This window comes from Hemiscyllium ocellatum, chromosome 6, assembly GCF_020745735.1.
Source record: "Hemiscyllium ocellatum isolate sHemOce1 chromosome 6, sHemOce1.pat.X.cur, whole genome shotgun sequence".
Taxonomy (NCBI): domain Eukaryota; kingdom Metazoa; phylum Chordata; class Chondrichthyes; order Orectolobiformes; family Hemiscylliidae; genus Hemiscyllium; species Hemiscyllium ocellatum.
This window is the reverse complement of record NC_083406.1, coordinates 10,661,808-10,681,676: the sequence shown is the minus strand read 5'-3', so window position 1 is coordinate 10,681,676 and position 19,869 is coordinate 10,661,808.

Below are 19,869 nucleotides of genomic sequence, written 5' to 3'. Positions count from 1 at the left end.
TAACAGCAGTTGCAAGATTTCACAGCAGTCCACCGAAGCATCACCTTATGGAAGCAGCAATGGCACCTTAGTGAATAAACCTGCTGTCACCTCTGATAAAATTGTGTGCTATTCCAGTTCTCTAATCTGCTAGTGCCTTGCTGTTATCTCTCAGCCTGCAAGCTCAGACTGCTGCAACACATGTGATGATGCGATTTAAAGCTTTGTTTTCTAGCGTCAGATCTACAAAACACCATCTGTAGTCTTTGGGGAAATGCAATTGCACTCTTAGGTATTCATTGATTAGCTGTAGTCATGTGACTTCTATCTTTGCTGTAACTCCTCATATGTGCACTTTGTGGGAGCCATTAAACTCACGTTACTTAAAATATGGTGTCAGAGTAGTGCAGCTGAAAATGCTAAGGCTTTCAGAGCTACAAGAGATGATGCCCTAGATTCATCAGAATGTGAACATCTACACAAACTCGCTACCAAGAACATGCAGAGATATTGGGGCAAAGAACCGACAACAACTTGTATTAGAATCGAACAATTACTGATGACAACCCATCGCTGAGCTATGACAATGTGAATGGAGAAATGAGCTTGCCAACAAGAAAGACCTTGAAGCAACCCTAATGTAGCAAGGTCAACCAATTGTTTTTGCATCTTGGGCATTAGTACTGCCTGAACGATGCTTTACTCAGACAAAGGAGGAGTATCTGGCTATTGTCCTTGCTTATGATTATTTTAATCAATACCTATTTGGGAGAGGTGTGTGACAATGGAGTTGACCAACAAGCCACTTTAAAACATATTCCTCAAACTGTTTCCATCCATTCCAAAGTATCTACAAAGAATATTAGTTTATTCACAGAGCTATTGCATGGACATCAGTACAAGCAAGGGAGACATGTACATTGCCGACATGCTGTTGAGTGCATTACACTCTCAGAAGAAAGAAATGATGTTAAACAGAGTGTGGAATTCCCAGATTCAATGAGAAGGATCAGCTCAATGTGCTTTGGAAATCATCAACTCAGGAGAGACAATGACTCTGCAAAACATGACTTTCTCACAATAAGCAAACTACACAACAAGGTGCAACTCTCTGTGCTATATGGAGCAGTGATGAAAAAATGGCCAGGAAACATCAAGGACACATCTGTTCCAAGAAGTGAGTTTAGAGCATAAAGAGATTAAGTAGTGAGCAACGTAACATTCTGTCCAAACACAACTGAGTCATTATCTCTCAGATTATGACAAATGAGAAGAAATGCCATCAAGAAATTGAGTCTAGTCTGAGAAATGCAAGAGAAGTGTTCTACTGATCAGTCTGCAGAAGAGAAACCTTGTATTCTGTCAAATGTACTTGCTCCTCCTGTTTTATCTCTCTGGAAAGAGAGGGTAAAATATATTCAGCCAATTTTTCATACAGACCTCCAGTGGCCTCCTTCATCAGAACAGGCTCAATGCTTAATCAACAATCTCTGTATATCCATACAACAGTGAACTACACGATACTGGAAATATCAGCTCCAGCCTAGAGATTTCATGGACATACTTACCTTATGGTATTGTTATTCCCCAACCTGCACTGAGCTTGCAGTTCCACCTTCAAAGGGCTGCAGTTTTCAGTGGGAAACTCCTGTCAAAAGATGCAATAGGGCCTACCCTGTTCCATGTTGAGACTTTAGGAGCAGAAATGTTCTGCTTCCTGCTGACAACCCTTCCCCTCTCTATTTGAGCAATTGTGTTCAACTCTCTCCCACCCCTGCTCACTCTCCCAGTTATGCTGCAAAACAGGAGGGAATGTAAAATGCAGCAGGAGTAAGTGGATTGAGCAGATCCCTTTAAGTTTAACTTGTGTCACATCACTCCTTGTAAGTCATACCAACTTCAAACAGATGTTCAAATTTCTAAAATACTTCTACTAACCCCTAACAGACATTAGAAATCAATCAACAACTCAGAAGTTAATGATCCTTTCAGATTTTATTGTTTGAAGAGGAAGTTCCTTCCTTTTGCTGAATACACACTGAACTCTTTAAGATAATGAGAGTGGCGACTAAACTAGCACAACTGGCATAAACTCAGCATTATAAAAAGGTTAAGTCACCGCAGTAGGGCTGCTTTCCCAGAGGGGAGAGAGAAGAGCGGCTGTTGGAGATTTAACCTGAGGGACACCGTGCCTCCGGTGAGGGGAGAAGTTGAGAAGGAGGGTCCTTCATGATAACCTCAGTCAGTGAGGCAATTTAACTCCTGCATCACAAGCTCATTGTCCAGTCAACTGAGCTAAGTGACCACCTGCTTTATCATTACATGCTGGCTATTCTATGATTTGTTTATTCAGCATTCACTCCCAGTGACCAAATTAACAACATACTCAAAACTGCATCTGGTGCAATCAGTACCAAAATGTGCACAAGACGTATGGAAGCTATGCTAGCCAGTGAAAAGCATCCATAGCACCAAAATTCTTATGTGATGCACCCAAACTCCCAGGCTACATTAGTCATTCTAACAAAGAAGGATCGAGAACATAAGGTTAAACGTAATGGATTTAGAACTTGATGTGTGAACGTGTACGAAGCCTGGAGAGTTTTAGTCAAACATGCAGGTCTACGTTTAAACGATATTACATAATATCAAAACAAATCCTTAAACTCTTCAGGGATTCTACTGGTCTCATTTGAGTGGAAGATTTAAGAAATCAGTTAAAAAACAAAGTGACCAGTTATTTTTAGTTGTTTGCATTGTTACAATATGATGCCGTGAGTTTGTCATGCTTTAGACCTGTCACTTTCATTTTGAACAAACCAGAAGCATGAAGCGAGTCATGTGACCTGCCTTGATAATATTTTCAGATCAATCTTTTCAGAGTTGCTAACACACACCTCAGGAGCAAGTCGAACTTGGCTTCTGCCTTACAGAAATCCTGGGTGCATTGGTTGTTAAAGGACTATTTTACTGGGAAGAAAGTACAAATTATTCACACTTGTAAACAATGATCCGTGCGTGCTGAATCGATCGTTGCAGTGGAATCTTATAAGGGTGTCAGCAACACGGTCAATGACAAGATATGTGGCAGATTCCTGAAAGAAATCTGGTATTTAATATTGAGTGGTGCTTGCTGCATCTTTATTCAGTGGTGAGGCGTGTTTCTCACTAAACAGCCAACTCAGGGAGATGTTAGCTTGTTAAACCGTCACAATTCACCCCATTAACATTTAGATTCCCATCATAGTAAACACACCTAGCAGGCACCGAGTTGAGAATTCAGATGTGTTACCAGCTCAGCATTGTCTGCCATGTTGTTCAGCACCAAATGACATCTTAGAACACCGACAGCCTGGTCGCTCATAGCACTAGGGACCTCGGTTCAATTCCAGCCTCAGGTCACTGTCTGTGTGGAGTTTGCACATTCTCCCAGTGTCTGCGCGACTTTCCTCCAGGTGCTCTGGTTTCTTCCCACAATCCAAAGATATGCAAGTCAGGTGGATTGGCCAAGCTAAGTTGCCCCATAGTGTTCAGCGATGTGTAGGTTAGGTGCATTAGCCATGGGAAATGCAGGGCTACAGAGGTGGGATGCTCTTTGGAGAGTTGGATGGACCTTTGGTAGCTGAATGGCCTGTTTCCACACTGTGGGGATTCTATGATGATGACTATCTATGGGTACAGCAGAACAACATGGAATATTAGATTGCCATTGGTGAAAGTGCCAGCATTTTGTTTGAACTATGGAGATGAACTGCAACTTCTATTTTTTTTTTTTGCCTTTTGGTTTTGCTGTCTGTAAATGAAACCTCATCTTTGGAATTGTCTGATCACTTGTCTGCGAATAATTTCCCATCCTGGACAGTGGCAAGCTGCGAATACCCAGTAATCACTGAGGAGAGTACAGGTAACCTAGAGAGAGTGCTCAGAGGGATGTAGAAGAGGTAAACTGTGGTCTGGTGGTCAAACAGCAACTAAGCTGAGACAATGAGCTGACTGTGTGCTGTACACAGTGTGGCTTTGTGGATGCTGTGCCATTATGATACTGGTGAGGAACTATGTTAAATTGCCAACTCTTGTTGTTGAGTGGTAAGTTGCTTTAGGAATTGCGAGCAGTTTCAGGCCCCATATCTGAGGAAGAAATATGCTGGCACTGGAGGGAGGTAAAAACAATGACTGCAGATGCTGGAAACCAGATTCTGGATTAGTGGTGCTGGAAGAGCACTGGTACTGGAGGGAGTCCAGAAGAGGTTCAGGTGACTGTCTGTGTGGAGTTTGCACATTCTCCACACAAGAATGGTCCATTGGATGAAGGACTGGTCGTATGAGGAGAAGTTGAGGACTCTGGCTCTGTACTCAATGGAGTTTAGAAGATCTGATTGAAACTTGCTGAGAACCCTGGGTAGAGTGGATGTGGAGAAAATGTTTCCACTAGACGATGAGACTAGGACCAGAGGGCACAGCCTCCAAGTGAAAGAACATACTTTTAGAACTGAGATAAAGAGGAATTCCTTCAGCCAGCGAGTGTTTAGTCTGTGGAATGCATTGCCTCGGTCAAAGAGTGTGGTGCTGGAAAAGTCTGGCAGCATCTGAGGAACAGGAGAGTCAACGCTTCGAACATAAGCCCTTCATCAGGAATGAAACATCGATTATGCCCGAAACGTTGATTCTCCTGCTCCTCGGATGCTGCCTGACCTGCTGTGCTTTTCCAGCACCACATTCTTTGATTCTGATCTCCAGCATCTGCGGTCCTCTCTTTCTCCGAACTAATTGCCACAGAAGAGTGTGTGGAGGACAAGTCAATGATGGTCTTTAAGATAGAAATAGCTAAGTTCTAGATTGGTAAGGGAATCAAGGGTTGTGGGAGAAGGCAGGGGATTGGGGTTGAGAAACATATCAGCCATGATTGAATAGTGGAGCAGACTTAATGAGCTGAATGGTCTAATTTTGTTTCTATATCTTATGCATTTATAGAAAACGTCCTGGTAAGTCATGAATAGGATCGGATGTAAAGGGCACCACAAATGAAGAGTCCCACTCTTTGGAAGATGGTACAGGATGAAGACGAAGACAAGATTTCTGACTGCACCAGTTGGTAGGCACAAAGACAAAAGCAACGCAAGGACACATTAACGTTACACCAAACTCAAAATTCATTTAAAATGCTGCAAAAAATGGATGACACCAAGGCCTTTGCTAAGTATAGGGTCAAAGGGAGGAATATCTAACCATGTTATGAGGAGAATAAAAAGCAAGATTTAAGGAGATGTTGCAATCCCTTAACCAAAAAGGGAAAGACAAGCCCTTCATCCAATGGACCATTCTTGTGAACCTCTTCTGGACTCCCTCCAATACCAGCATATTCCTTACACAAAGGTGAGGTGAAGGATTGAGATTTAATTGTAAACAAAGAGAGTTCAAGAATATGCATGTAGCACAACAGGATGTTAGTTTGGATGAGGATGCAGTGAGAACAATGTAACAGTCTAACCCAGGGATAACAAAGACATAAGTAAGCATTTCAAAGGGCAGACCAGTTAAGAGAGGGATAGTGGCAGGTAAGAGAGACAGGCGTGACTATTGTCAATCTTCAAGATGGAGAGGAATGAGATTAGAAGCTCAACTCCTATTGAATAGAAATCTACAGCTGTGTAAATTTTATTTCAACTTCAGACAGCAGCTGAGGAGGGCACTGACATCAACAACAAGGGCAGAAATATATTTTTTGAATAATTAAATGTCTTAACTGAGTGCAATTGGTTCAGTGATGACACAGCTATTTCCACAAACATATCTAAAGAGTTTGACTGACAGTCTAAAGTTTAAGTGTTTTACTTTTCATTAGAACCAATAATGTTAATGTACTTCATTTTTACACGTTCGGCTGTCCTTGTGAGAAGGGATTCCATTCTATTCACAGCTATTAATGCACTTGGGAATTATTTGTGCATGTTATTGATTTCAGCATTAATTCTGTAAATCTATTAACAAACTTGGCCTTCAATAAAGCAGTCCTTTCAGTCAAGTCTACACCGAACAAGTCATGGCTACAGTTATAGACATGTGATAGTTTTATTGTGGGAATCCAGATTTTGCAGGAAAATAGTCTGTCAAACCTGAGCCAAGAAAATCAGCAAATTTCACCCAGTTAAAGCTGTGTACACAATAATGTCTCAAAACACTTCTTTGAAACTTAAATAAACAGAGGCAGAGCCAAAAGATATTGTAAACATGTTGGAAAGCTGTTGGAAAAGGGGGCCTTCAAATCCAACAAACTTCTTTCGCCCCATGTTTAATCGTCTCTTATATTCTGTAGCTGATGACTTGGCTCAAACTTGTGCCTAGATGGAAGGGATCTGTTCTTTAGCCAAAATGGTGCCTGAGCCCTGAATCCAAGCAGTGTTTCCTTTTCTGACAGCTATTTTCTCCAGGGTGAGGGTGGAAAAGGGAGCAAGGATGTGACTCATACACATGGGAAGCTGTAACTCAGCAGGGCCATTTGAACTTGATTTTTGTTTCATTTATTGAATGTGAAGCCTCAGACCTCAGTGACAGCCTCCTCAATTGCTGAGTTTCAGACAATTAGCGGATGAAATAGTCTGGAGAGGAGACTCTACCAGGTAGTGAACATCATTTTTTATATCTGCCTGCACATGCACCAGGATTTGTACTGACTCCTAGTGGTGGATGTTGGCTGCACCAAGGCCCCAGTTTGTACTGAGCCTGATTAATAGGGACTAGTCTCAGCTTATTCGTTCAATGCCTGCCATTTAATGGATGGGCGTTTGGCATAAGGTATTTGTTAGTGCCTTCCCATCCTTCCGATTCCTTAATCTAATGGAGATCCATTTCTTCAGGAACCTTGTTCTATTTAGGATGCCAGGTCTGTAAACTGGCAGTGGGTGGATTGAGTCATAATTGATTTGCAGCATGGGTGAGTCACTGCAGATGAGGGACGTTGAACAGACAATTCCTATAATGATGCAAATTGTTGTCTTCAATTGAATGTTGCTTGATGGATTTAGGAAAGTGCAGTGATTCTCAATCCCAAGGGTCACAACGATAATATAATCAAAGAATACAGCAAACAAACACAAAATATCACTTTCTGGGTAAAAAGAAATAAAACTGGGAACCGCAATCACTAGGACCAGTTCACAAGGTTTAAAGCCAATTATCCTTTTATTTGCTGGAGCATTGAATTTCTTTCCCCAGGCTCTAACACTTCTTCACAGGGAAACAGGGTGTTTGGTACATTAACAGCAAAGTTCCCTCAGTCAGGGGTAACAGCTTGCAGTGATTATTGTTAGGAAATAATTTGTTTTCTCTAGATGTTGAGCATATTTTTTATTGTACAGACAGATACACCAACTTCCCTCCCAGAGGTCTGAATTTCTTTTTATACCTGGATTGTTTACACCCAGTAATTAGCTGTTCAACTGCCCCGGAAGAAACCAGAGAGTTGTCATCAGGCTGATGACCTTTGGAATGCACAACTGGTCGCAAATGCACAACTAATTGTGGTGGTGGCATAGTGGTGATCCAAAACAGTATCCTGAGGATGTTGTTTCAAATCCTACCAAGGTGAATGGGAAACTTTGAATTCCAGAATTCGGTAAAATCTGAGATGGGTGATCTAATAGTAACCAACTCTTGTAAAAAGCCATCTGATTCACTAATGTCCTTTGATGAAGAAATTTGCTGCTTTTACCCTGTTCTGGCCTACATGTGACTCCAGAACCATAGAAACATGGTTAATTCTCAGCAGCCAACTGAACAATTAGGAACAGGCAATTAATGCTGGTCAAACCAGTGATACCTAAATCCCATGAACAATTTTCCAATTAATTAGCTACTTGTAGTTACGTAACTCTCTCCCTGCATACAACGCTGGTGCAAGACCATCCACAAACATCTTTTGTCCCGGCTTTAACAAAGTAGCAGAGTAATCACAATTTACAATGAGTTTTAGAAACTTGCTTTCAAATGCGCAACAACTCCTTCCAGAATTATTGGCTTTGAAGCAATCAGTTTTCCACGAAAAATAATGATAAGGTAATACTATCTTTATAGTTTTAACGGAAATGTTTGTTTGATGACGCGGCTGATAGGTCCCGACAATGATAGGATATGTATGAGAGTGAAGGACAATGGCAGCAGGTCCAGGGATTTCTGGAAGTCAAGAGCTATCAAAAGCTTTGTAAAGAAAAATAAGGAAACATGTAACAGATATAGTGCAATAAAAGTGGCACAGTGCCTTCAAAAGTAGGGAGACTGTAGGAGATTGCTTAAAAAGGAAATTAGGAGGGCAAAGAGGGTAAAGAAATATTGTTGGCAGGTGGGATTAAGAGAAACCTCAATGCTTTTTTATAAGTATATTCAGGGTTAGAGGATTTTTAAAGAGTGGTGAGATTTTTAAGAGACCAAAAAGACAGCGTGTGTGTGAAGCAAGCATATGTGGGTGTAATTTTAAATGAATACTGCTCATTGCCCTTCACAGAGGAGAAAGAGATTATACGCAAGGATTTTAGTTAAAAAATCACACAACACCAGGTTAGAGTCCCATTGGTTTATTTGGAAGCACTAGCTTTCCAAGCGCTGCTCCTTCATGCAGCACTCTGAAAGCTAGTACTTCTAAATAAACCTGTTGAACTATAATCTGGTGTTGTGTGATTTTTTTTTAACTTTGTACACCCCAGTCCAACACCAGCATCTCCAAATCAGGATTTTAGTTTGGATGGTGAGCTTCCAAAACTCATTAAGATTAATAAGGAGAAGGTATTAGACATTTTAACAGGCATACGAGTCCACAAATTCCTAAGGCCTAATGATACATATTCCAGGTGCTATGGAAAGTAAGGAAGGAGTTTGCTGGGGCCGTGATGGAGATATTTAATACCTCGTTGGCTACGGGTGAAGTGCTGAATGACTGTAGCTAATGTGGTTCCTTTGATCAGGAAGTTCAGCAGGCATAGGCCAGGTAATTACAAACCAGTTAGTTTGAAGTCAGTGCTAGGGACATTATTGGAAAAAAAATTGTGAAGAATGGGATTGATGGGAAAGGCTGGGATTGATCAGGAATCATCAGCATGGATTTGTTAAGGTTGAATCCAATCTGACGAATTTAATTGAGTTTTTTGAAAAGGTGATATATTAATGAGGGTAGGTAAAAACAAGGACTGCAGATGCTGGAAACCAGAGTCTAGATGAGAGTGGTGCTGGAAAAGCACAGCAGGTCAGGCAGCATCCGAGGAGCAGTAAAATCGACATTTTGAGGTATTGAGGTACAGATTGTTGTGCATCCAGTCAGGTTGGTTCATGAATCGTTTCTGGTTTTGATGTTTGTTCATGTTTTTTTCAGATGTTCCCGGAAAGGCAAGGTCACGTCTAAAGTCACTCTCCTGGATCTTGGGTTGGGCTTGTGATTCTGACTGTCCGTGTAGTTTTGCAATTCATGTTGACATTGGAAATCTGAAAATGGACTGAGTTTTTTGGAGATTTTTTAAAAATCTTAGGCACCATGGGCTGTCATCTGTCAGCTTTGTAATGTTTTTTCTTTATTCAAGATTTGGTGCAGGGTACATCAATATAGTTGAGCTAGCAAAATATAGGAATCAGTTGGTCATTTGTACATATGGTGTATTGCATTGTGGCGAGCACTAAGGCCTGTGTTAGCTGTTAGCCAGTTTTTTCCATACACTTTTCCCTGTCCAAAAAGGCCTCTAAATCATCCGTTGTGTATGTGAGTTTTAACAGTCCTTAGCCTGTCTGAAATGACATCTGTTTTACACAGGGTGAGAGTTATAAGTATGAGGAGATATGAATGTGTGTAAAAGAAAGATAAGGTTCATAGAGCTGGCAAATTGTCCAGTTACATCACTTTTCTGCTTTTTAAATTTTGAAGGTAAACATCCAGCCTGCTGAGACTCTGATTTGAAAAAAAATGCTGCTTTCAAATTCTATTAATCTTTGTTGGTGGTGGCAATTGATTAGTAGTATTATCACTGGATTAGCAATCCAAAGACTGAGGTAATATTCCAAAGATCCTGCTTGGAATATAAATTTGAAAACCTCGAATTAAAAGTCTAATAAGAACCATGAAATATTTATGAATATAGTAAAAATAAATCATCTGGTTTACTAGTGTAGTATTGAACTGATGACAGAATGTAGTAATGTACAAATGAAAGCAATCTATTGTTCTTACCTGTCTGATGTATGTGTGACTCCAGACCCACAGCAATGTAGTTAACTCTAAACTGACCTTTGATATGGCCTAGGAAGCTACCCCTGCTGTGACAAAGTGCTCAAAGGCTAATATGAGTGAAACTAATGGACTACCCAGCATTAACCAAGACACAGGAAACAACAATAGCAAGATCAGTCCTTGCAAAGTTTTCCTCACTTATATCTGGAGGTTTATTCCAAAATTGGGAGAGCTGTCTCACAGACTGGTGAACTATCGTCCTGATATAATTGTACTCATGAAATCATACATTGAGAACTATGTCCAATGTGTCACCATCACTGTTCCTGGTTATGAACTCCCCCACTGGCAGGACAGAGCCAGCGGAGGTAGCAGCACTATAGTACATAACCAGGAACAAATTGCTGTTGGAGTCCACAAGTTGATTGTAGACCCATGAAGTCTCATGGTATCAGATCAAACACGGGGCAAGGAAATGTCCTGCTGATTACTAATTAGACAAGTCCTCCACTCCGCCCATCCTACCTCAGCTCATGGTCAGCACTTTTTCATGTTGAACTTCGAGAAAATAATGAGAGTGGGGAGGGCACAAAATGGGACTTCAATCTCCATCACCAAATGTGACTCCACTGCACCACTACTGACTGATCGAGTCCTAAGTTATCTTACTGCATGATGAGAATGAGGCAGGTAGTGAGGGAACCAACAAGACGGAAAAAACTTTATTTTGCTGTGACTGAACAAATCACCAGGATACTCAGGTGCGGGTTATAATGCTTTATTCATGCATACAAGTGGAGAGTCAGCCTCAGGCAGTGTAAGATAATCTTCTAAAAGTTCATCTCTTAAATCCATATTTGATAATTTATACATATTCAATTCAGCAACTTACAATCACATGCTGGATGGAAGTCCCCAGCTTCAGTTCCTTATTCTGTTTATACATACACCAAACATTGTTGATATTCATGCAAGATTCCCATATCAAGCTGCTTCCTAGATTCTATCACCTACTCCATTTACCTCCCACCATTGCTCTTTGCTGCAGTAGCTGCATTGTTTCATTCTTTATCCTTTCAATCTCACCCTTTGTCTCATGGCCTAACCCAAAGCAGTACCCATTTTGGCTCTTGGCCTGAGATAAGATGGTACTTAGTGGCATTGTACTTTCCCTTGGCACTTCACTGTCCATAGATACTGGTGAATTACTGTGTTCAGGGTTCTAAAGGCAGTTGGTTATACTATCTAAGCAGGTCAGCTGAATAATTCAGATTCTCGCTTCATCTGTCTCATCCTTGAATTCTCCAAATGCTGTACTTCTGTGTCCTTCTGGAGTATTGAACCAAATGCACTAAATATAGAAACATTACTAACTGGGTGATAGTGAAAGTGTTGGGGATGATCCTAATCTGAGTGTCTCTGTACAATTGATTACAAAGATGCTCCAAAAAAGTGATGTTATCCATTTGTTTGACATCATTAGCCAGTGGAGAAAGTGAGGACTGCCCTATCTTGTTACTGCAGTGTTTACATGTTCTATGCATTTGTTGGACTTGATCTCAAATAATTGTAATTTATTCAGGCAACAGTTGAAATATATAGGAAAACTGCATCAGATATGGTACTAGGTTTTCCTGAATACCTTCCTTCTCCTGTACGTTGTCTGTTGCTTTCCTGAAGATTTTCACCAGGTCCACCTTTCCTATCGTATCCAGTCCCGAAGGGTATTAACACACGACATGGCTTGTTTTAGAATAGGGTCAATATCTATTTCAATACTATTTCTGTCACATTGGTAATGCAATATCTCCCAGTCCCTAACTGAGTGCTCAGTACCCATACCCAGATAAGCAAGGTAGGTTGATTCAATTGCATCCCATATAGCTTCTATGGCGCAATTGGCTGTTAATTGAAACCTGCACCTTTTTCTTTCTCTTACATCAGATATGGTCAGACAACAGAAGAGGCTTGTACTCTGCATCGATCAAAATTGATGCTTAACATCTTATCTTTTATGGTGATATTGTATGTTACACAGTAATTCAGATACTAGAGTAATTAGTATTCTCTACTCTATATAATGTTTTAATGGGTGTTCACTCTGACACAGCTAGGATTTCCATTACCATGCCGATTAGCATATTCTTGATTATAATGCAGTTCACCTCAGTTTAATATACATGTCTCAAAGCCCTGAGCTGGCAACTGGTCAGGCTATGCTCTTTGTGTAGTGACTTAAAACAAGTACACTTTTTAATCCACATGGTCACTTCACCCTCACAAATTTGGCTGAAGTTTTCCTGCACCTGCTCAAGCATCTGTGATCCAGAGATGCTGCAGACATCATTTCTGACCGCATCAGCTGACTGACTTTTCTCCACATTAATCAACCTGTAAATGGTCCATGCATGACTCTGTAGTGCACTGGCCAAGTTCTGAATTACCCATGTCAGGTCTTGATCTGTTGCAAGCTGTCTCTTTTCCAAAGTTATTTTAAACTAAGGACTTAAGGTAACTTTTGGACAACTGTTTCCAAATCAAGCAAACTTACAAGTGAGGTCCCTGTGGGGACACCATTAACAGGACTATGTTTCAGGTTGACCCTTTCCCTGAACAGTGGATGATATCTTTGGCTATCCTGGACTGGAGGGGTAAGCCATTGTAGAATACAATCCCTACAGTGTGGAAGCAGGCCATTTGGCCCATTGAGTGCACAATGACCCTCCAAAAAGCATCCCACCCAGACCCACCTTATCCCTGTATCCCTGCATTTCCCATAGCCAACCCACCTAGCCTGCACAACCCTGGACACTATGGACAATATGACATGGCCAATCCACCTAAACTGCATATCTTTGGACTGTGGAGGGAAACCAGATCATCTGGAGCAATCTTTTAAGAAGATGGGAATGTTTTCTCCATGAAAAATCATAAATATTTTGCTAGAGTTTTATTGCAATCTTGTTCCTTTTCAAAAGCACTTGGAGTTCATCCTCGGTGGAATTGAAGCACCCAAAAATGAAACAAAGATTTATGAGACTATAAATCTGCCAGATCAATATTTCTACCATCTGTCCTCCTAAACAGTGTGTTATTTACTAAATTATTCTTCCAGGTTCTGAATTAAACTCAGCTGGATACAAACAAGCCAGTTGCTGTTATATCCCTGTATGAGTTTATTTCATTAAAATACATTGAAGGACAATTCAGTTTTCTAGCTCTGCTAACACTGTATAGGAGGGCAGTGGTGCAAGGTTCTGATGTGTTGTCCACGTCCCCTCAAATACACCAAAGTCAATGCTACTTATCAGATTTGGCAAATGCATTGGCAAGATATGCAGCTTTGAGAATTTAGGAAACTGGGGATATATTTTCTACCTCAGCTTTTAAATCCTTTGAAAATTCAATCAATCATTTTAGCTAAGGAGCGAGTTCTTAATTTTGTTACTTGCAACCATGAGTTCTGATGATCTGAATGGTCTATATCCAAACGCATTCAGTGTTAACATGTGAATATCCATTCATTAGTGGCAAGCTGATATAATTTCAACACAGCAGGTATTCATTAAGCAATAAAGGCTTCTACAAGAATACTGAGGCTTAGCTGAGGTTTGGCACTCTTGAATAGGTGAAAGTAAGGTCACTTTTGTCCCAGAGACTATCCTTTTATCAGGTGACTGGATGTGAGTTTAACCTGAGAATTGTCTCAGTTGAGGGGCGAGATTAGGCAGGTGGGAATTTTGTCATTTCCTGTTGGTGCTAGACTGCAGACTACATTGCAGACCAGATGTCCAGTTAACTGAGCTGATTGGTGCCCACCTCCTGCATCACACACAGATGAAATGGCGCCAACCTGACACAGGAGTGACTCTCCCATCTCTTATTCAGAAAGTTGAAGGTTCAAATCTGACTCATGCACACAATATGAATTGACGTTTCGGCAAAATACAAAGTGCATCGTTGGGAGTGTCGGCAGATTTGGATGAGATATAAACTGAAATGTTCTGTGTGGCTGAATACCTGGCCCTTATCAATCAGGAGAAGAGTGAAAGGCAAAGTACAGGGGATTACTGAAATTGACAACCCTGAGCTCAGCCAAGCGCTAAAAGGGGTAGAATTTGTGCGATTCTTAAGGGAGATAGACAAGCTAGACAAATGTAATGTGCATTTTAACAGGTATGAACCTTGAACACTCATTGGGTTCACAATTACAAAAACAAATTGGAGAAGAACCTTGTACAACCTGAGGTATGTATCAGTCTTTAGAGTAGCACAGAGTATTTAAACAGATTTCTGTAGCCAGCATCAGAAACAAATATTGTATCAGCCCATCTGAACTCATCATCCCTCAAAATAGGCCCTTGCAGGATTGCCTTTTTTCTTAATGAACAGGTTTAGTTATTTAATTTCTTGCATATATGTTACAGCGAACGCACTGAAGCTGCTAGAATTATCAATATTTAAGCTTTGGGCAGTTCTTGAACTTAAGAAGAAGCCTAAAATGCGATAGTGTTTTGGAGAGTGGCAACTCTTTACAAGAACCAAGATTAAAGGAACAAAAATGGGTGGTGCAGTGGGTCAGTGGTTAACACTACTGCCTCATAGCACCAGGGACCCAGGTTCAATTCCACCCTCTGGTGACTGTCTGTGATGAGTTTGCACATTGTCCTCATATCGATGTGGGTATCCTTTGGATATTCTCGTTTCCTCCCATGATCCAAAGATGTGAAGGCTAGGTGTATTGGCCTTACTTAAGTTTCCCATAGTATCCAGGTGTATTAATTGGAAAATGTAAGGTTATTGAGGGGGGAGTGGGACTGGGTGGGATGCAGTTCGGAGGGTCATGTGTAGACTTGGTGGACTGAATAGCCTGTTTCCACACTGTAGTGATTCTATGAAAATGGAAAGGAAAATGCCTAGATCACCATCAACACTAATACTGCCATGAGTCTTGAGACGGGTTCAGCTATTCCATCTGTGCTCAACCCACAGTGCTGCCATCTCAAATTCTGTGCCTTGTCGCTGCCTGTACCAGACCCACTGACCTTGAAGCCACCATGCTCTGCTATTATCACTCACCACTGGGGCATACCTCGCTGACAGTGCCGCCATCTTGGAATCAACCTAAGTGTCAGAGTCCACAAGCTTCCTGAGCAAATGCAAGAGTGTAACCCTTTATCCAGCGCTAACATCAGAGCCACCATCATTGCTGGTACCACTGCCATCATCTCGAGTCCTGCTCTGGGCCCCACCAACATTGTAATTGCCATGCTCCTATGGTATCTCTCGCTGCTGGGCCCAAACTTGCTGCCTTCGTCAATGCAGTAGGTTTTGCCACAGCCAAGCTCCCCAAAGGCAAAACGTAGAGAGAATTGTAGAGAAAAAAAACAATAGTGGGAATAACAAGAAAAAGAGAAAAGGAAGGAGGGCAGCAGCTGACAAGCAAAAGCCTAAATACTGCTACTCTGCTGCCGTCTTTGATTGCTCAATCCCAATTTCAGAAATGTGTCTGTCCAGGCTTGATGGTTTCAAGCAGTGATCATAGTCAGTTCAGGATTCTCCTATTCGCAAACACTTTGTCTCAGCTAGACTCCTGGGTAGCTCATACTGTTCTTGAACCCTGTTTAAAAACAAAAAGAAAACAAAACCCACTGAGGCAATGTTTGAAGCCTAATAGGTTAATATTTGTAAATTCCGATATTCAAAACATAGTCCTGACCAAAATCACGCATCTAGCCACACGGAGGGTGTGTAGTCTGATTTAAAAGCTGTCAGCAGAAAGTGTCAACTCTCTGCTTATCTGATAAGGGGACAGGGAAGGCAGAGTGTTCCTCAAAGCTGTTCTGTGTTTTTTTCTCACTCATATCTCTTGTTTACAGGTTTTTCTTACCCCACTGGAAACTAGAACAGAAGTATGCATGTTCAAATTGGATGTCTGTCAATTTTACTTATCTGCATGTAACAATCCGGACTTTGTTTTACAACAAAAAGAACATTTTCCAGCAATTAAAAAAAATCACTTTTTAAACATAGGTTCATCCTATTCACAGTGAAATTCACTTTATAAAAACTTGCAACCAAATAAAATTTGTATCAGTGATGTTTTTAGACTTACCCCTTGTTTTATTGCTGATTTCAATTAAATGTAAAGGATGGTCACATAATAATAGTTATAGGAACTCTGTAAATACAGTCCATTTTTCACAGGGGGCATCTTTAACTTCAGTCAGGGAAAGCAACCCTTGATGTTTCCTTGACTATACCTTAGGTCACCCCTTCCACCTGCTGGGTAACATCTCCATTGGAGATGTGGAGCAGCGGGGAAAACACTATTTCTAATGTTTACTGTCTTGTCTCATGAGATAGTAGCTGCTGTTTGTTCACAGATTTTGGGTTGGCATCTTTTGATTTCAGGTAAATCAGGGAGAGGTCCGTTCCATGATCTGTTTCAAACTCAATATCCATTGGAAATGAATACAATGGGTCAAATGCGTAGTCTTTTCCTCACGTTACAGTTAGCATTGGGATCATTGCTTTCCTGCTGGCAATCAGCTTTACCCTGCAGCTCTTTTATTAATTCCCACAGATTTTTATTTTTTTTACCTAACCGTAAAGCATGGGCATTACAGGTTAACTTATTACAGCCTGTTTCTAATTCAATTTGTTCCTTTCATACCTATTTCTAAAGTTTATCAAGGATGAACTCATAATTATCAATTCTTCAATTTCCAGTACAGCTTATGCTGCTATAGGCCCTATCTCTTCCATTAAAATATCTATCAATCGTATTTTAAAATACTCTACTGTGACTTCTTATTTCACTTAAAGAACCACGCAGCATATGTTTAACTAAAATTTAAGACCCTTTCTCCTCATACCTAAAGCCAATTAAACCTTGATATCTGTGATATCCCACTATTGAGACCACAGTTGATTTTGGGGTTTTGTAAGCAATTTACTATGTGTTAATAATTTTGTGATAACTTATTCAGTTTGTTAAGAGGCAGCAGTTTAGAAAAAAAAGAATACACTGGTGATGGTACACCAATACCAGAGGACAAACAGGCTGTTGGTGTGAACTGTATTAGTCTTTTTAAAGTTAAGAAGGTCACATCTTGCTCCCTAGCCGAGGTGTTCGGGAATTTGTCGCTGGATTTTCCTCCATTTCTTCTGGTTCATATTCTATCTGAGGAAGACAACTCTCTGAGGACCATGTGATGAGTACTGACCTTTGCCCCTGAGGCAGTCTACCATATCTCCGCAGTCAGGTAACTTATGCCGTGTCAATAAACTATTCTTTTGCCCAATGACCATGGGACAGCCGCTCATGATGTTGGATAATGATTGTCCCCTTGCCCACTTCCACTTGAAGGTTAGATTTCCTACTGAGAGAAAAAACATCTTTCTTATTCTTGAAAGAGCTTCCACATAATAGGATTGAGGGACATTTTATTTTAAATTTATGCTTGTGGAAGACTAGTTACTATTATAATAGTTGTGTTATGACATGGCAGTGAACCCTACTGCTAATTAAACCAAACACCCAGAAAAGCTCACCTCTCCTCATAATCTGTCAAACTTTGAGTGACAGAGAACTCCCCAAATTCTATTTAAAGAAACAAATGTCAATTTTATTCTTAAAGTCTAAAACCGAACATTAAACAACAACTATTGACAACTCTAAGCCTCCTCTCTCTTAAAGATTTGTTATCTGTCTCCCACTCTATAACAATATTGCTCCAATAAAAGCTCCTAATAAAATTACAATAACTTAATTTTCAAAACAGATAGCGGCAGTTGTTTCCAGTGTCCTCCTTCCTTTGGCTGTAGCTCTCCCTGGGTTGTCTTTGGTCTTTTGCTGCAAAGATGTTTCATATGAAAAAGGTACCTGTGATAGAGAGAGTATCACAGGTTGCTCTCTCTCTCTCTGGCTAACTCTCCAAAATGCCTGCTTTTTGTATCCCAAACATCAGATCATTTCATTGGTTCAAGTTTGGCAAATGAGTAAAATGCAAATTTGAATGGGTTTTAGTTTCTTGGGGCATAATTTAAACAGTTTGGTTAAAATTGAACTATGGTGAAAACATAGCAGCTAAAACTCAGGAATTTGTTTCACAGCCAAATGTGACATATTTTCAATTTTCCAGTACACTCTGAGACTGCTAGTTCGTCACATGCCTGCAAACTCTCAGTGCAAAACAGCTTTCACTCTGTCTTAAAGGTATAGTACACGTCTTCAACTTCATAACAGTTGAATGAGTTATGCCAAGCAGGAAACACTGAATATGGAATACTCAATGAACACAGATTTAAAAAAAGACCCCAATTTCCAACACCAATTTCCTATTTAGAAGGAAGTGTCTATTTTGACTTCTTACAATTAATGCTTAATTAACCTATTATTTCTAGTTGTTGGTTTTCTCTTTCTCTCTCTTCTCTCTCGTTCTGCATCAAAACTTTGCCATCATCCTTTGAGGACTTCAACTCATCTTTTGTTCCCTGACTGCAGAGGAAGGATGCTCAGACGATCACTGCCCTGACCAGACATCCAAGCCATGGACTGATATCAGAGGCCACCATTAACCTACTCTATCCTGAGTGACAAATGCCTCCACGGATTTTTATTGATGACTACTGCACTTGGAATTTGAGACATGATCGTTGGCTTGAAGCACATGCAGTGTGTTTGATTGGGACAACTCCTGGCACAGGGTACAGGTGTGTAGCAAGGACCTATACAGCAACATGTCCACCCCCATTGACATAGAGCTTTTGTCAAACATGACAGGATGGCTGCCTTTGTATTCAAGCTAGGAACCAAGGCAATGCAACAGCTCTGTGAGCCTTTCAGCTCTTGCAGAGGGGGTAATGCACAAAAGAGGAAAAGGAAACCAAGCGAGGAATGTTGTGAGCAACCAGATAGGCATCAAGTGAATCAACATTCAAAGAGCAATTAAGCAGCTCAGAACTGCAGTCTGGGCTGGTTGTGAGCTGACTGTTCCTGTGCACAATGAAGGTTAGATTTCCTTTTGATTAAAAAAAAACTCACAGCAGGATCTCAACGATAGTTGCTGATCTGCTCCAAGGTACTGCATTAAAGTGCAGGAACATACCGTAACTGAATCAAAGATGTGCCATGATGGGGTGGAGAGGTTGGCACATTTCAGATAGTTTCCCTGAATGTGGGGTGCATGCTGCCACTATCTGGGGTGTACCCTTAGGTGTTGGTGCCACATTTCCAATATGATGGTCCAGTGATAGAAGCGATGAGCAGGAGTTGCCAGGTACTCATTTTGTCTTGACCATTGGGAATTCTGTACATCTAGTTTCTCTCTGGCACATGGTAGAAGAGGAACCTGCAAATGGGTGAGGTATGGTGTTTCTGAGTGTGATAACAAGCGGTAGTCCCAGCTTCCTGGCACTAATCTCATCTCAGTGTCCGGAACTTTATTGGAAAATATGGCTAATTGATCTCAATATCAACAATGGCCTTGCTGATCTCACATGATTTTCCTGGACCTCTAGCCATAGCCCATGTTGTGCCAGGATGTATAAGGTTCTGCTTTCTCTGTTAGTAACAACAGTTTCTGAATGGAATAGTAGCCTAAGACATCTTGAAGACTGCATTGACCAAGACAAAGCATAATCTCCTTAATAGCAGAGCAATGAAAATGACAAGTCCACAT